The sequence below is a fragment of the Lathyrus oleraceus genome, chromosome 5, assembly GCF_024323335.1.
Source record: "Lathyrus oleraceus cultivar Zhongwan6 chromosome 5, CAAS_Psat_ZW6_1.0, whole genome shotgun sequence".
In the NCBI taxonomy this organism is placed as follows: Eukaryota; Viridiplantae; Streptophyta; class Magnoliopsida; order Fabales; family Fabaceae; genus Lathyrus; species Lathyrus oleraceus.
The window spans coordinates 297,848,935-297,864,903 of record NC_066583.1 but is presented as its reverse complement, the minus strand read 5'-3'; the positions used below and the strand labels follow the sequence as shown (position 1 = coordinate 297,864,903).

Here is a 15,969-nt window from a genome sequence, read left to right as displayed (position 1 = left end):
CTTCTACCAACTCTTGATATCCACGGTGCTCTTGGCTGCTACTGGGGATCAGAATCCAACCGTTGTGCTCAAGAACGTCTTTAAAACTAATGATCAGCAGGATGCAGTTACTTGCCAAAATCCCTAATTTTTGCATAAATTGCCCTAAAGCGGGGTACTCAATTTATCAGGATAATTCTTTCTGTTTTATGTCTATAATTTTTGCCTGGATTCCCCTTTCAGGTTTACAATCCACCGAGACGCTCATTTTTTCCTAAGCCGCCCTTTCAGGTTTTCCACTTAGCGAGTTGTTCGTTTATTTTTAGGCGAAGTATTTTTTCACTGCATCTGAGTTCACAGGACGAGTGAACTCTTCGCCATGCATGGTTGCAAGAATCAAAGCGCCGCCTGAAAAGGCTCTCTTAACAACATATGGGCCTTCATAATTAGGAGTCCATTTGCCCCTAGAATTTGGTTTGCAAGATAAGATCTTCTTAAGCACAAGGTCACCTTCTCTAAACTCACGAGGTCTAACCTTCTTGTCAAAAGCTTTCTTCATCCTCTGCTGATATAACTGACCATGCCACATGACAGTCAATCTCTTCTCTTCAATCAAATTCAGCTGGTCATATCTGGTATGACACCATTAAGCATCAGCCAACTTGGCTTCCATCAAGACACGCAGTGATGGGATCTCAACCTCTACTAGGAGCATATCTTCCATACCATATACAAGAGAGAAAGGGGTTGCCCCTATTGAAGTGCGGATGGATGTATGATACCCATGCAAAGCAAATGGGGGCATCTCATGCCAATCCTTATACATTACAACCATCTTCTGAATAATCTTCTTGATGTTCATCATTGCAGCTTCAATAACCCCATTCATCTTGGGTCTGTAGGGAGAAGAATTATGATGTGCAATCTTGAAGTCTTTGCAGAGAGCTTCTACCATATTATTATTCAAGTGTGATCCATTATCAGTAATTATCTTACCTGGCACACCATAACGACATATGATCTGATTCTTGATAAACCTTACGACAACATGCTTGGTTACATTCACATACGATGCTGCTTCAACCCATTTTGTGAAGTAGTCAATAACCACCAAAATGAAACGGTGTCCATTCGATGCTTTGGGCTCAATCATGCCAATCATATTGATTCCCCACATGGAGAAGGGCCATGGGGAGGAAATGACGTTCAACAGTGTCGAAGGAACATGAATCTTATCTGCATAAATTTGACACTTGTGACATTTCTTCACAAACTTGCAACGCTCAGATTCCATTGTCAGCCAATAGTAACATGCTTGCAACATCTTCTTCGCCATTGCATGTCCAATGGAATGAGTTGATCGCGACTTTCTGAGTCTATTGGGGTATTAACTGCAAGTGCACAGTCTAATCGCGTAGTAATAAAAGATATCGATCCCACAGGGACTTATGAATCAATATACCGTTTTCTAAGGTTACTTCGTAAAGCTAAGGTGGATGATACTTTGATGATTACGGGGAAAAGTAAAACTAAAATAAGATCTAAATTAAATATCGAATAACGCGGATATCGGTATGTAGTTCGTCGTAATTAGGGAATCGAATCTTCGTTGGTTTCTTAGTTTTAAAATAAGTCCTTTCATTAGACACTATTGATTAAAAATCTTTTCTCAAACTCTCGCTCTGTTGAATAGACTATGATTTTACCTTAACGTACACTCTCACTATTTAGTTAAAACTAAAATGACTTTTTGAAAACAATAGAATCTATAGAAACTCTTTTTAAGAAAATGCTAACCATCTAAACACCCTCGTCTCAAACTCTCGCTCTGTTGACTTAGATTATATGATTAAACTTAAATGCTTAACTCTCGTCCTCACATTTAACCTTTAAAAATACTTTTTGAAAATGATTAGGATTTAATTAACTCTAAAAATTGCTTTCGCCCTGATTTAAAATTAATGTCCAATTTACATTGTCCAGTTAAAAGCTCAAACTATCGTTCTATTGATTTTAACTTCTTTATGTCTTTTACTCTCGTACAAAAACTTTGGTATTAACCTTGTAAATTGAGACCATAAAAAGAGTGACTATATCTTTAAATAAATTTAAACCAACTTAGTTTTGATTCCTTTATTCCGCTTACTTTACATACCGATACCTAAGTTTATTTAGCTGGACATGCTAAACAAGCCTAAACAATAATTATGCTTAAATACAGCCATGTCAGACAAACAGTATAGATAAACAGCAGTACAGAGCATATATAAATTAAAACAATAAAATTAAAGAACCTGTAAAATTAATAGAGATCTTGATTATTCCTAGCTTCGATGCTTGAACACTCCATCACAGACCGGTTGGATTTGTTCTTCACAATCTTCGATCAGACAGTAGAATAAAGGCGAAGGAATAAAATACTATGATCTAACGTAAGGTTAGATCTAGTAAAAGTTACACAATAGTTTCCGGTGTAGAAACTATTGTGAGAAAATTAATTGAATGCTTTGAAAATTGACAGGAAAAGAAAAGGAAATAAAAATTGCTAGGAAAGTAAAGTGCTGGAAAATTAAAAAGCAGTAAAAATAATGCACGGTGCCGAAAATTGGAAAATTGAGAGAGAGCTGCAGGGTTCCACCATTGGATCTATTTATACCACTCCACCAAGTGACCGTTTCTTCCAACGTCCTTCAGTAGTTTTTGGTCACATGTCAACTGGTCAAGCGAAGAAAAGGATGAACGTGCTTCTGTTACGCGTCAAAGCCAAAAATATAGGAATGGGGTGTGACCCTCGTCACACCTTGTGTGGCGCTCGTAACACTTAGCAGGAGGGCGTGACGCTCGTCACACCTTGTGTGGTGATCGTCACAGCATCACAACGCCTCTCCTTGTAGTTGTGGGTTGAGCTTTAGTGGATTGCTTTTTATCCTCTTTTTGTACCTCCTTTTCTTTCTTTTTCACGTACGCTTCAAATAGTGTGACCTGAAATAAATAGAAGGAAAATACCAAGTAATATCGAATAATATGAAATAAATCGAATCAAATAATAATATAATTTAATTAAATTGAGTCCAAAAATGTGATATTATTTCATGTTATCAAACTCCCCCATACTTAGACTTTTGCTTGTCCTCAAGCAAGATACAATGTATAAATCGATTTGTAATATTAGCCAGATGAAATTTCAAAACACACATCAATTCGTACCAGGTTGCAAGTAAATCTTATTTAGGAATAACCTGAGTTTAGTCTTAACATCAACAACTACCGTTACAACCTCAGATAACCCCACCTTATGCAAACCAGTTCGAGTTACGCTATTATAGCTATCCTAGTTCTTTTACTCTTATTTCACCCGTTTTCATTCTAGCGAAATCACATTAAGCCCTTTATCTTTTCGCGCACATAGTGGAGTAACCGGTTAGCGATTCTGATTCCCTTTTTAGCTGGAAGTTCTGGTACATAAGTTGGATAACTTCGTTATTTAGTCCATTGTAAATTGCGGGGGATCGGACCGTAGTCCGCCCTACCAAGTTCAGCACCAGATACCAGTTGAACCAACTCATAATGGATCTTTAATATCGTGCTTTTGTAGGGTCCGCAACCTTTGGATTAAATGATCTGGTAAGGATCACCTAACTTAATTAGTGCATTTCCTTATATATATTTTTTTTATGTTGTTTTGGGAATCATTCACTTATATTCATCGGCTCTCCACGTAGTTTGCTATTAAGATGGTGCCGACTTCTCGTATAAACTACTTGGGGTTACTATAAAACTAAAAGTACAAGGAATTGATATAATAGGTACTTTTCCCGATCTAACATGTTGAGGTTTTTAGAGCGTTGGGGCGGTAATAATTTTCGTCTTAATTTTACTCAAGTTTGATAAAATAAGCAACCTTTATACTTATTGAGTGTGATAAGTGTTAAATTTTTTTTTTTTAAAGCTCAAGAAAATTGAGGGGAAAAGATAATACAAAATTTTCACACTAGGGACTCGACTTAAAATATATTATATTATATTTAGATAAGGGAAATAACAATGAAAGGGAAGATAACATACTTGAAAGAGGAATGTTGGAAAAGAAATAATCATAACGGAAACAAAGTTTTCCCCCCCCATACTTAAGTGAAACATTGTCCCCAATGTTTTAAAGAAAAGCGAAAAGGACGGAAAATAAAATAAATATGCTCAATTTTGCCTGTGTCCTCTTGTTCTCGGGCCCGGTGAGCGTTGACGTACTTCCAAGTTATCAAACCTGTTGAGCAAATCAGTGAACCGCTGGTCGGTTATTGCATTCCTTGCTTCCTGTTGATGTTTCATCTGGCGCATCAGTTGCATCACTTCGTTATTCTGCGCATGCATGGCATCAATAGCATCCATGATGTCATCATTAGTTGCTGGCCTTCTTCTTCGACGACGTCGGGAGGATGGACCAGTTGCATTATCGAAAGGGTTAAGTGGGGCTGACTGTTGCTTAAGACCTTGATCACCTTGCTCCATTTCTTCAAACTCGTCCGGGGCCGGGTTTGCTTGTGTAGGCTCGGTAGCTTCGGGAGCATTAAGGTCGTAGATGAATCGGTCGGGGTTGGTGACATCTGTGAGGGCAATGTTGGGTAAAACAACGCTTGGGACTTCTTGGTTATTCACCATAAGATAATACCTTCCGCCTACCCTATTTTTGATTAAGCGGCTAGAGCGACAATAGCTTATGTCCATAAATAGGGGTGGCAGAGATTGTAAATTATGAAGTCGGTCCCCTAGATTCAAACCAAGTGCTATGGAGGTTATTAATCCTCCAATCACGAAAGGTTAGCGGTCTCTAGCACATAGGGTGCGGATATGGTGAAATAAGAAAGAAGCGGCGTTTACCTTTGTATCCATTGCAAAGACGCAATGGAGGAAGAATAATTCCTTGGCATTGACTTTGCTGTTGTTGGGTCGACCGAAAATGGTGTTTTGCAGAATGCGGATAAAATACCGGATGGTTGGGTTATGTATGTGTGAAGCAAGTAGTGCATCCCAATTATCGGTTTCCACACCGGATATTAAAATAAAAAGGTGGGGGAGGGGGGGTAACGGTCGTGTCCCCAACGGTCACCAACATTCACCTATTCTGGAGCTGTCACGCTCGTGACAGAAGGTGTTACGAGCGTCACATGCACTTGCGTGACGACCGTGATGGCTTGTGTGACGCTCTTCACACCAGTCAGCTTGCAACGGTCACTTACGTGGGTGCTTCATAATATGTTTTTATTATTTTATTGTTTTTATTTTGTTTTGTTTATGTTTATTATATTTTGCTATTGTTATAATTTTGAACTGTCATGCATGTTGCTCTACTACACACCATAGTGTATATATATTTTTCTCTAATAGGCTATGTAAGTAGCATACGGTAAATATCATTATTGATAATTGTAGGTACTGCATAAATAAAATTGAACCAATAATGCAATAGCTTCATAAAATAAACATAATGTAACATTTGAAGGTAAAAGAAAACATGGAAAAACAAATACTAAGATTAAAACATTGTTAAATGAAACTATAGATTCCCTAAAACTAAAACTAATTAACTAAAAACTTCTAGCCACTTGCAGGATCTCTGGCCGGAGGAGCAAAGGCATTGATACGGCGGTCCAACTCGAGAAAATGATTTGTCATAGTGCTCATGTATTGCAGAATGTCATGTCCCATCATGTTTAACTCCTCTCGCATGGCAGCTTGTTCTGACATCAAAGCTTGAATAGCGGTATTATAATCATTTCTGGGAAGATGATGTCTAAGATCAGGTATTGCTGATTCTGCGGACGGAATGGGAAGAGGTGGAGAGGCTGCATCGTGGTAACCAGTTGGTGTCTGTGGATCGGACTCGGCATAAGGAATCTGGTCGTCACAAATCTCATAGTCTTGGATGGATTCAACAGATCTAACAGGAGAAGGTATTCCATCCAGGTTGTAAATCCAATTGTTTCGGTCATGGACACTAGTCATCGGACTAGGCATTGTGAATAGGTAAACAACTTGGTCATTAATTATTAATTCAAACTCTTCAGGTCCCAGATTTCTGATAAACAAAGTGTTGAAAAGGAAATGTATGTTCATAGACTCGATGCCACAAAAAGGGTTCGAGTCAAGCATGGGTTGGCGCAATCCAATAGCATTGGCAATCATGGTTATCAATCCTCCTATTTGAATCGGTGCTCGGTCAACTTGAATAAGGCGGTCGAAACTCGCCAATATATAGGTGGCACCATTCACTGGACGGTTCTAGGAAGCACAGAATATTATGAAGAGTTCATCACGTGATACTGTGGTAATGTTTGATCTCTTTCCAAAAAGAGTGTGTGCTAGAATTTTGTGGAAATAGCGAAAAGTCGGGTTATGTATGTTTCCAGAGAGAAACTCATGTTCCTCAGGGTCGTCATTACCCGTCAAACTTCCCCAAAAATGTTCAAGCTCTCTATATTCAAAAAGCTCTTCTTGGCTCACGGTGAATGTATCAAAAGAGGTAGGGAACCCTAAAAGGTTAGTAAACTCTTGAATGTTAAATTGATACTCCATATTAAACATCCTGAATTGAATGAAACCTCGGTTTATTCCTTTTCCATGGTTTGGTAAATAGATCAGGGAGCTAAGGAATTCTAGAGTTAGCCTTCGGTAAGTAACAAATTGTCTGCGAATAGGAGTGGTTTCCCACCCTATTTGATTCAGCAGATACATGACACTATCTCTTAGCCCAAGTACGATCATTGCATCTTCATCAGCATAGAAGGTTGGGTGCATCTCTCTCTCAGAAAGTTCTTCAAATTTTTGTCTCTGAGCTCTCCCTTTGAATTTGATACCCATACGATCAATTTGTCCCATCAGGTTAGTGTTAACTAAAGAAAAGAGAAAAAAAAACAAGAATTTAGTCAGGGATTGGCCAGATGCCGAAAGAAGAAAAGAAGAAAAGTTTTATAAAATAAAATAAATGAAGAATGAATACTAAATAAAATCAAAAGAATAGTTAAAGAAAAGATAGTAAAAATTTGTGGGTTGTCTCCCACGAAGCGCTTTGTTTAATGTCGCAAGCTCGACATAAAACTAGTAAATGTTAATCTATAGATTTAGGAGACAATACGTCTAATTTCAGGACTTGCGAGTCTTCATTGTTTTCATCATAGTGATAATGTTTCATACGCTGCCCGTTTACGATAAATGTTTCCATAGATTTTCCCTTAATTTCCACAGCTCCACTAGGGAAAACATTAGTGACTTGGAAAGGGCCTGACCATCTAGAGCGTAGTTTTCCTGGGAATAACTTAAGTCTAGAGTTAAACAAAAGGACTACATCGCCTTGTTTGAAAGTTTTCCTTTATATGCGCTTATCATGCCATTTTTTCGTTCTTTCCTTGTAGATTCTGGCATTTTCGTATGCGTCTTGTCTAAGTTCTTCTAATTCGTTTATATCAAGGATTCGCTTTTCACCGGCGGCCTTATAGTTTAAATTTAAATTTTTAATAGCCCAATAGGCCTTATGTTCTAATTCTACCGGGAGGTGGCAAGATTTTCCGTAAATAAGCCTAAATGGGGTTGTTCCTATGGGAGTTTTGTAAGCAGTTCGATATGCCCATAAAGCTTCAGGTAATTTTGATGACCAGTCTTTTCTTGACGTGGCGACTGTTTTTTCCAATATCTGTTTAATTTCTCTGTTAGACACTTCCGCTTGTCCACTGGTTTGAGGATGGTAAGGTGTCGCTACTCGATGTTTTACACCATATTTAAACAATAGTTTTTCGAGTATCTTAGATATGAAATGCGATCCACCATCACTGACTACTATTCTTGGGACACCAAATCTTGGAAAGATTATATTCTTAAAGAGTCTAGTTACTACTCGTGTGTCGTTTGTTGGAGAAGCTATAGCTTCAATCCATTTTGATACGTAGTCAACCGCTACGAGTATGTACTTGTTACCAAAAGAAGGTGGAAAAGGTCCCATGAAATCTATTCCCCACACATCGAAAATCTCTACTTCCAAAATGCCCTTTTGTGGGATCTCGTCACGTCTAGATATGTTTCCTGTGCGTTGACATCTATCACATTTCTTGACAGCAGCATGCACATCCTTCCATATGTTTGGCCAATAAAGACCGACTTGTAGGATTTTAGAGCAGGTCTTGGATGTACTTGCGTGTCCACCATAAGGAGCGGAATGACAATGTTGGATTATACTTTCTATCTCTTCTTCAGGTATACACCGACGGAAAATACCATCGGGGCCTCTTTTGAAAAGTAAAGGGTCGTCCCAATAATAATGTTTTATGTCATGGAAGAATCGTTTCTTTTGTTGGTAGGATAAATCAAGTGGAACCATTTCGGCGGCTAAATAATTGACAAGGTCGGCGTACCATGGTGTAACGCATACAGCCAAGGTGGTCTCTACCTGTTCATCAGCTCTATTTTCTTCCAAATTAGCTATGAGTTTATCGTACGAGAAGTCATCATTGATCGATGTTCTTTCCGGTTCCAGATTTTCAAGTCTAGAAAGGTGATCTGCTACTACGTTTTCAGTTCCTTTTTTATCTTTGATTTCCAAATCAAATTCTTGTAACAACAAGATCCACCTTTGGAGTCTAGGTTTAGCGTCCTTTTTTGTTATGAGGTACTTAATGGCAGCGTAAACGATTATTTTAGCTCCGACCAAGTAAGAACGAAATTTATCTAGTGCAAATACTACTGCTAGAAGTTCTTTCTCGGTCGTGGCGTAATTCATTTGTGCTTCATCTAGATTTCTACTTGCATAATATATGACGTGAAGTTTTTTATCCCTTCGTTGTCCTAAAACAGCGCCTACGGCGTAGTCGCTTGCGTCACACATTATTTCGAATGGTTCATTCCAATCCGGAGTCTGGATTATGGGCGCGGAGATCATAGCTTGTTTAAGTGTTTGAAATGCTTCTAGACATTTTTTTTCGAAGATGAATTCAGCGTCTTTCATTAATAATCCGGTTAAAGGCTTAGTTATTTTAGAGAAATCTTTAATAAATCGTCGATAAAAACCGGCATATCCTAAGAAGCTTCGTACTTCTCTCACAATTTTCGGAGGTTGAAGGTTTTCGATTACTTCTATTTTGGCTTTGTCTACTTCAATTCCTCTATTTGATATGATGTGTCCTAAAACAATTCCTTCTTGTACCATAAAGTGACATTTTTCCCAATTAAGTACTAGGTTTACTTTTACACATCGTTCTAGAACTCTTTCTAGGTTTTCAAGGAATTCTTCAAAACTTTGTCCGCATACGGAAAAATCATCCATAAAGACTTCCATGATGTTTTCAAGAAAATCGGCGAATATTGCCATCATGCACCTTTGGAAGGTTGCAGGAGCATTGCACAAGCCAAACGGCATACGTCGATAAGCGAAGGTACCAAAAGGACATGTGAACGTTGTCTTTTCTTGGTCATCAGGATGAATTGGTATTTGAAAGAAGCCTGAGTAACCGTCCAGATAGAAGAAATGAGAATGTTTGGATAATCATTCTAACATTTGGTCTATGAATGGTAAAGGAAAATGATCTTTTCGGGTTGCTTTGTTTAGCTTTCTATAGTCAATGCACATTCTCCATCCCGATTCGATTCGTTTGGTTATAGTTTCTCCTTTTTCATTTTCGATAACTGTTATACCTCCTTTCTTTGGTACTACGTGTACAGGACTAACCCATTTGCTATCGGATATAGGATATATGATACCTGCCTCTAATAACTTTGTTACCTCCTTTTTCACTACCTCACTCAGGATCGGGTTTAATCTCCTCTGATGTTCCCTAGAAGTTTTACAGTCTTCTTCTAGCATGATGCGGTGCATACAAATAGAAGGACTTATCCCTTTAAGATCGGTGATGTTGTATCCTAGTGCGGTCGGATATTTTCTTAAGATATGTAGGAGTTTTTCGGTTTCGAGTTTTCCTAGGTCTGCATTGACTATCACGGGTCGTTCAAGTTCGGAGTCTAGGAATTCATATCTCAGATTTTTGGGAAGTCTTTTCAGGTCAAGGGTAGGTTTCTTAAGGCATTGCGTAGGATCCGATGTTACTGCTAAGCATTGGTTCAGTCTGTCTTCTACACGACAGTCAGTCAATTCGTCATTTTCTAATTCTGTTTCTTTTATGCATTCATCGATGATATCCCTGAAGTAACATGTGTCTTCTATTGCAGGTGCTTTCAAAAATTTGGAAAGAATGAATTCAATTTTCTCTTCTCCTACTTCGAAAGTGAGTCGTCCTCGTTTTACGTCTATGATAGCACCGACGGTTTCTAAGAAAGGTCTTCCCAATATAATGGGGGTAACTTTATCTTCTCTTATGTCCATAATTATAAAATCGGTTGGAATGTAGAATTGACCTATGCGCACGGGAACGTTTTCAAGAATTCCTACGGGATATCTAACGGAACGATCTGCTAATTGCACAGACATTTTAGTTGGTCTTAAATCTCCCATTTCAAGTCTCTTGCATATGGACAAGGGCATAACACTGATACCGGCTCCTAAATCGCATAAAGCTTTGTCTATGACAAATTTTCCTATGTGACAGGGTATAGAGAAACTACCAGGATCTTTAAGTTTAGGAGGCATATTCTGGATTATAGCGCTACATTCAGCAGTGAGTGTAACGGTTTCGCTATCTTCAAGTTTCCTTTTATTAGAAAGAATTTCTTTTAAGAACTTAGCATACGAGGGCATCTGTGTAATAGCTTCTGTGAAAGGAATGGTGACGTTTAATTGTTTTAGTAGGTCAACAAATTTTTTAAATTGGCCCGCGTCTTTGGTTTTAATTAGCCTCTGAGGATAAGGGATAGGTGGTTTGTAAGGCGGTGGAGGTACATAAGGTTCTTTCTTTTCTACGGTTTCCTTATTACTCTCTTCCTTTTCCTTAGGTTTATCTTCTTCCTCAGTTGACTTTTTAGAGTTTTGGTTCTCAATTCTTGGATCAGATGGTCCTTCTACCTCTGTTCCACTTCTTAATATAATTGCATGAGCGTGGCTTTTCGGGTTAGGTTGGGGTTGTCCAGGAAATGACCAGTTGGGGCAGCAGTAGGCGCTTGTTGTTTAGCTACTTGCGAGATTTGTGTTTCCAGCATTTTGTTATGGGTAGCCGGGGCATCTACTTTACTTGCTAGTTGTTTAATCTGTTCGTTAGTGTGTACATTCTGGTTTAAGAAATCTTTATTGGTTTGCTGTTGAGAAGCTATCAAGTTCTCCATCATGATTTCCAAGTTGGATTTCCTAGGAACGTTATTGTTAGGTGTAGATGGGGTCGGTTTTTGATATCCAGGAGGTATAGCTGGGGCTTGACTGGGAGCTTGTCCTGGTGCGTATAAAGCATTGTTACTCTTATATGAAAAATTAGGATGGTTCTTCCAGTTTGAGTTATAGGTATGCGAGTATGGATTTCCTTGTGCATAGTTCACCTGCTCTGCTTGGATTCCTGTTAGGAGTTGACAATCTGTAGGAGTGTGACCTTGGATTCCACAGATTTCGCAATTTTGAGTCACGGAAACCACGTTGGTTGGAGGTGATACATTTAAACTTTCAATTTTCTGGGCAAGAGCATCCACCTTTGCATTAACATGATCAAGGCTACTTATCTCGTACATGCCAGTTTTCGTTTGAGGTTTTTCTACCATTGTTCGGTCGCTTCCCCACTGATAATGGTTTTGGGCCATGCTTTCGATAAGTTGATAAGCGTCAGCGTAAGGTTTATCCATAAGCGCACCACCTGCGGCGGCGTCTATTGTTAATCTTGTGTTGTATAAGAGACCATTATAGAAGGTATGAATTACTAACCAGTCCTCTAAACCATGGTGTGGACAAAGTCTCATCATGTCTTTGTATCTTTCCCATGCTTCGAAAAGAGACTCGTTATCTTTCTGTTTAAATCCATTTATCTGGGCTCTTAACATAGCTGTTTTACTTGGAGGAAAATATCGGGCAAGAAAGACTTTCTTCAACTCATTCCATGTGGTGACTGAGTTGGAAGGAAGAGACTGAAGCCATCTTCTAGCTTTATCTCTTAACGAGAAAGGAAAAAGACGAAGTCGAATTGCCTCTGAAGTGACACCATTAGCTTTAACAGTATCAGCATATTGAACAAATATGGATAAATGAAGGTTTGGATCCTCGGTAGGATTTCCAGAGAATTGATTCTGTTGCACTGCCTGTAACAGCAAAGGTTTAAGTTCGAAGTTGTTTGCTTCGATTGCGGGTGGAACAATACTCGAATGCGGCTCATCTTGCGATGGAGCGGCCTAATCTCGAAGAGCACGAGCTGGTTCTGCCATCTCGGGTATCGGTGAAGGAAGAAGATTTTTGAGATCAGGAATTTCGATTGGAGGAAGATTCTTTGCAGCACGATACTCCCGAATTCGTCGTAAGACTCGGAGATATCGTTCAACGTCGTTGATTCGTAAGTAATACGGTTCGCCTTGTGAGCGAGTGTGTGGCATACAAATCAACGAAAAACAAGAAAAAAAATAAAAATTGCCTTAGTCTCTACAGCGTAACAGAAGAGTTATGATATCGACTAAATAGAAGTTCCCGGCAACGGCGCCAAAAACTTGATCGCGACTTTCTGAGTCTATTGGGGTATTAACTGCAAGTGCACAGTCTAATCGCGTAGTAATAAAAGATATCGATCCCACAGGGACTTATGAATCGATATACCGTTTTCTAAGGTTACTTCGTAAAGCTAAGGCGGATGATACTTTGATGATTAGGGGGAAAATTAAAACTAAAATAAGATCTAGATTAAATATCGAATAACGCGGATATTGGTATGTAGTTCGTCGTAATTAGGGAATCGAATCTTCGTTGGTTTCTTAGTTTTAAAATAAGTCTTTTCATTAGACACTATTGATTAAAAATCTTTTCTCAAACTCTCGCTCTGTTGAATAGACTATGATTTTACCTTAACGTACGCTCTCACTATTTAGTTAAAACTAAAATCACTTTTTGAAAACAATAGAATCTATAGAAACTCTTTTTAAGAAAATGCTAACCATCTAAACACCCTCGTCTCAAACTCTCGCTCTGTTGACTTAGATTATATGATTAAACTTAAATGCTTAACTCTCGTCCTTACATTTAACCTTTAAAAATACTTTTTGAATATGATTAGGATTTAATTAACTCTAAAAATTGCTTTCGCCCTGATTTAAAATTAATGTCCAATTTACACTGTCCAGTTAAAAGCTCAAACTGTCATTCTATTGATTTTAACTTCTTTATGTCTTTTACTCTCGTACAAAAACTTTGGTATTAACCCTGTAAATTGAGACCATAAAAAGAGTGACTATATCTTTAAATAAATTTAAACCAACTTAGTTTTGATTCCTTTATTCCGCTTACTTTACATACCGATACCTAAGTTTATTTAGCCGGACATGCTAAACAAGCCTAAACAATAATTATGCTTAAATACAGCCATGTCAGACAAACAGTATAGATAAACAGCAGTACAGAGCATATATAAATTAAAACAATAAAATTAAAGAACCTGTAAAATTAATAGAGATCTTGATTATTCCTAGCTTCGATGCTTGAACACTCCACCACAGACCGGTTGGATTTGTTCTTCACAATCTTCGATCAGACAGTAGAATAAAGGTGAAGGAATAAAATACTATGATCTAACGTAAGGTTAGATCCAGTAAAAGTTACACAATAGTTTCCGGTGTAGAAACTATTCTGAGAAAATTAATTGAATGCTTTGAAAATTGACAGGAAAAGAAAAGGAAATAAAAATTGCTAGGAAAGTAAAGTGCTGGAAAATTAAAAAGCAGTAAAAATAATGCACGGTGCCGAAAATTGGAAAATTGAGAGAGAGCTGCAGGGTTCCACCATTGGATCTATTTATACCACTCCACCAAGTGACCGTTTCTTCCAACGTCCTTCAGTAGCTTTTGGTCACACGTCAACTGGTCAAGCGAAGAAAAGGGTGAACGTGCTTCTGTTACGCGTCAAAGCCAAAAATATAGGAATGGGGTGTGACGCTCGTCACACCTTGTGTGGCGCTCGTAACACTTAGTAGGAGGGCGTGACACTCGTCACACCTTGTGTGGCGATCGTCACAGCATCACAGCGCCTCTCCTTGTAGTTGTGGGCTGGGCTTTAGTGGATTGCTTTTTATCCTCTTTTTGCACCTCCTTTTCTTTCTTTTTCACATATGCTTCAAATAGTGTGACCTGAAATAAGTAGAAGGAAAATACCAAGTAATATCGAATAATATGAAATAAATCGAATCAAATAATAATATAATTTAATTAAACCGAGTCCAAAAATGTGATATTATTTCATGTTATCATGAGTCCCAAAGGAACCTTCATGGACTTCAGTCATCAATAAGTCTGCTTCGTGTCTATCCACGCATCTGAGCAGAACCATATCAAAATTTCTCTTATATAACACATCACCATTCAGGTAGAAATTTCTGGCTAATCTTCTCAAAGTCTTCTTATCTTTCAATGATGCCCCAGACGGGTACATTTGACTTTGGAGGAAACACTTGATATCATAATACCACGGCTTTTCATCTTTGATCTCTTCAACAGCAAACACATGAGCTGGCCTATCAAGACGCATCATAGTCAAATTGGAAACCTCATTCCAATATTTCACCCCAATCATGGAAGCAAACGTTGCAAGAGCATCTGCCATCCGGTTTTCATCTCGAGGGATATGATGAAATTCAACATTTGTAAAGAAAGTTGAAATCTTCCTTGCATAATCTCTATATGGTATCAAACCGGGTTGATTCGTCTCACATTCACCTTTGAGTTGATTTACAACCAAAGTTGAATCTCCATAGACATCCAAATACTTGATTCTGAGATCAATGGCCTCTTCAGGCCCCATAATGCAAGCTTCATATTCTGCCATATTGTTTGTACACTTCAAGGTCAATCTAGCTGTAAATGGAAAATGTGTTCCTTGAGGAGTAATAATCACCACCCCAATGCCATTACCATACTGATTAACAGCTCCATCAAATACCATGCCCCAACGGGAACCAGGTTTTGGCCCTTCTTCAAGCAATGGTTCATCACAATCCTTCATTTTCAATTACAAGATCTCTTCATTGGGAAAACAATATTGCATTGACTGGTAATCTTCAATCGGTTGGTGATCTAAATGGTCAGCCAAGACACTACCTTTGATCTCTTTCTGAGATCAGTATTGTAAGACCCTAATTTTGACCCTAAGATCCCTCATGGCACCATGTTATTGCACAAGTGCATTGCCTCAAGGATTATAGCATGTTTGGCTCCTTAACCCTAAGGTTGGGACTTGTTTGAGTGTTTTGAGACCACCAAGCATGCTTGTATTAGATATTATTTCTTTTCTTATTTGGATTACTAACCAAAAGCACAAAAATATGTCACTAACTATTTTTGTTTTGAAGCTCAAGTGATCATGTGTTCAAATGCTCCTAGGAGGCTCCTAAGCTCAATGAAATGGCTAGATGAAGATGAGAAAAAAGCATGACAATGGTCCACAAAACTCCTAATAATCATATATGTCTCCCAAGTATCTCAATTTTCCAATTTGATCAAGATAACCCAAGGGGTTTGAGGATTGTTTCCCAAGGAAACCCTAATTTCACTATGCTTTGACTGTGCCTTGCCCATGAAGCAATATCAACCTATGATCAAACTTAATCAAGGTAAGTTATTTATTTAATCATTTTATGCATATATGAGCCTATTTGAGGATCCTCAAGCATTTATTCATCAAGATTGGAAGTTTGGCCTTGAGAAGTTGACCAGTCAAGTCATCTGGCTAAGCTGAGCACCATTGAGATATAACGTTTTATGTGTTTGTCAAATGAAGATGACTCCAAGATACAAATTGTTCTTAAGAACCATATGAACAACGTTCATGTTTATCAAAAATCTATTTGAAACTCTTAAGGTCATCATTCATTTCAAAACATTATAGGTCAT

General features: G+C 38.2%; 1 non-coding gene across 1 annotated transcript; it reads left to right on the top strand.

Annotated features, from left to right (window-relative positions):
- Positions 1–11,824: 11,824 nt before the first annotated feature.
- LOC127088634 (small nucleolar RNA R71) lies at positions 11,825–11,931 on the top strand. The gene has a single exon (XR_007790463.1). It is a non-coding gene; the product is annotated as a small nucleolar RNA R71 (small nucleolar RNA).
- Positions 11,932–15,969: the final 4,038 nt, after the last annotated feature.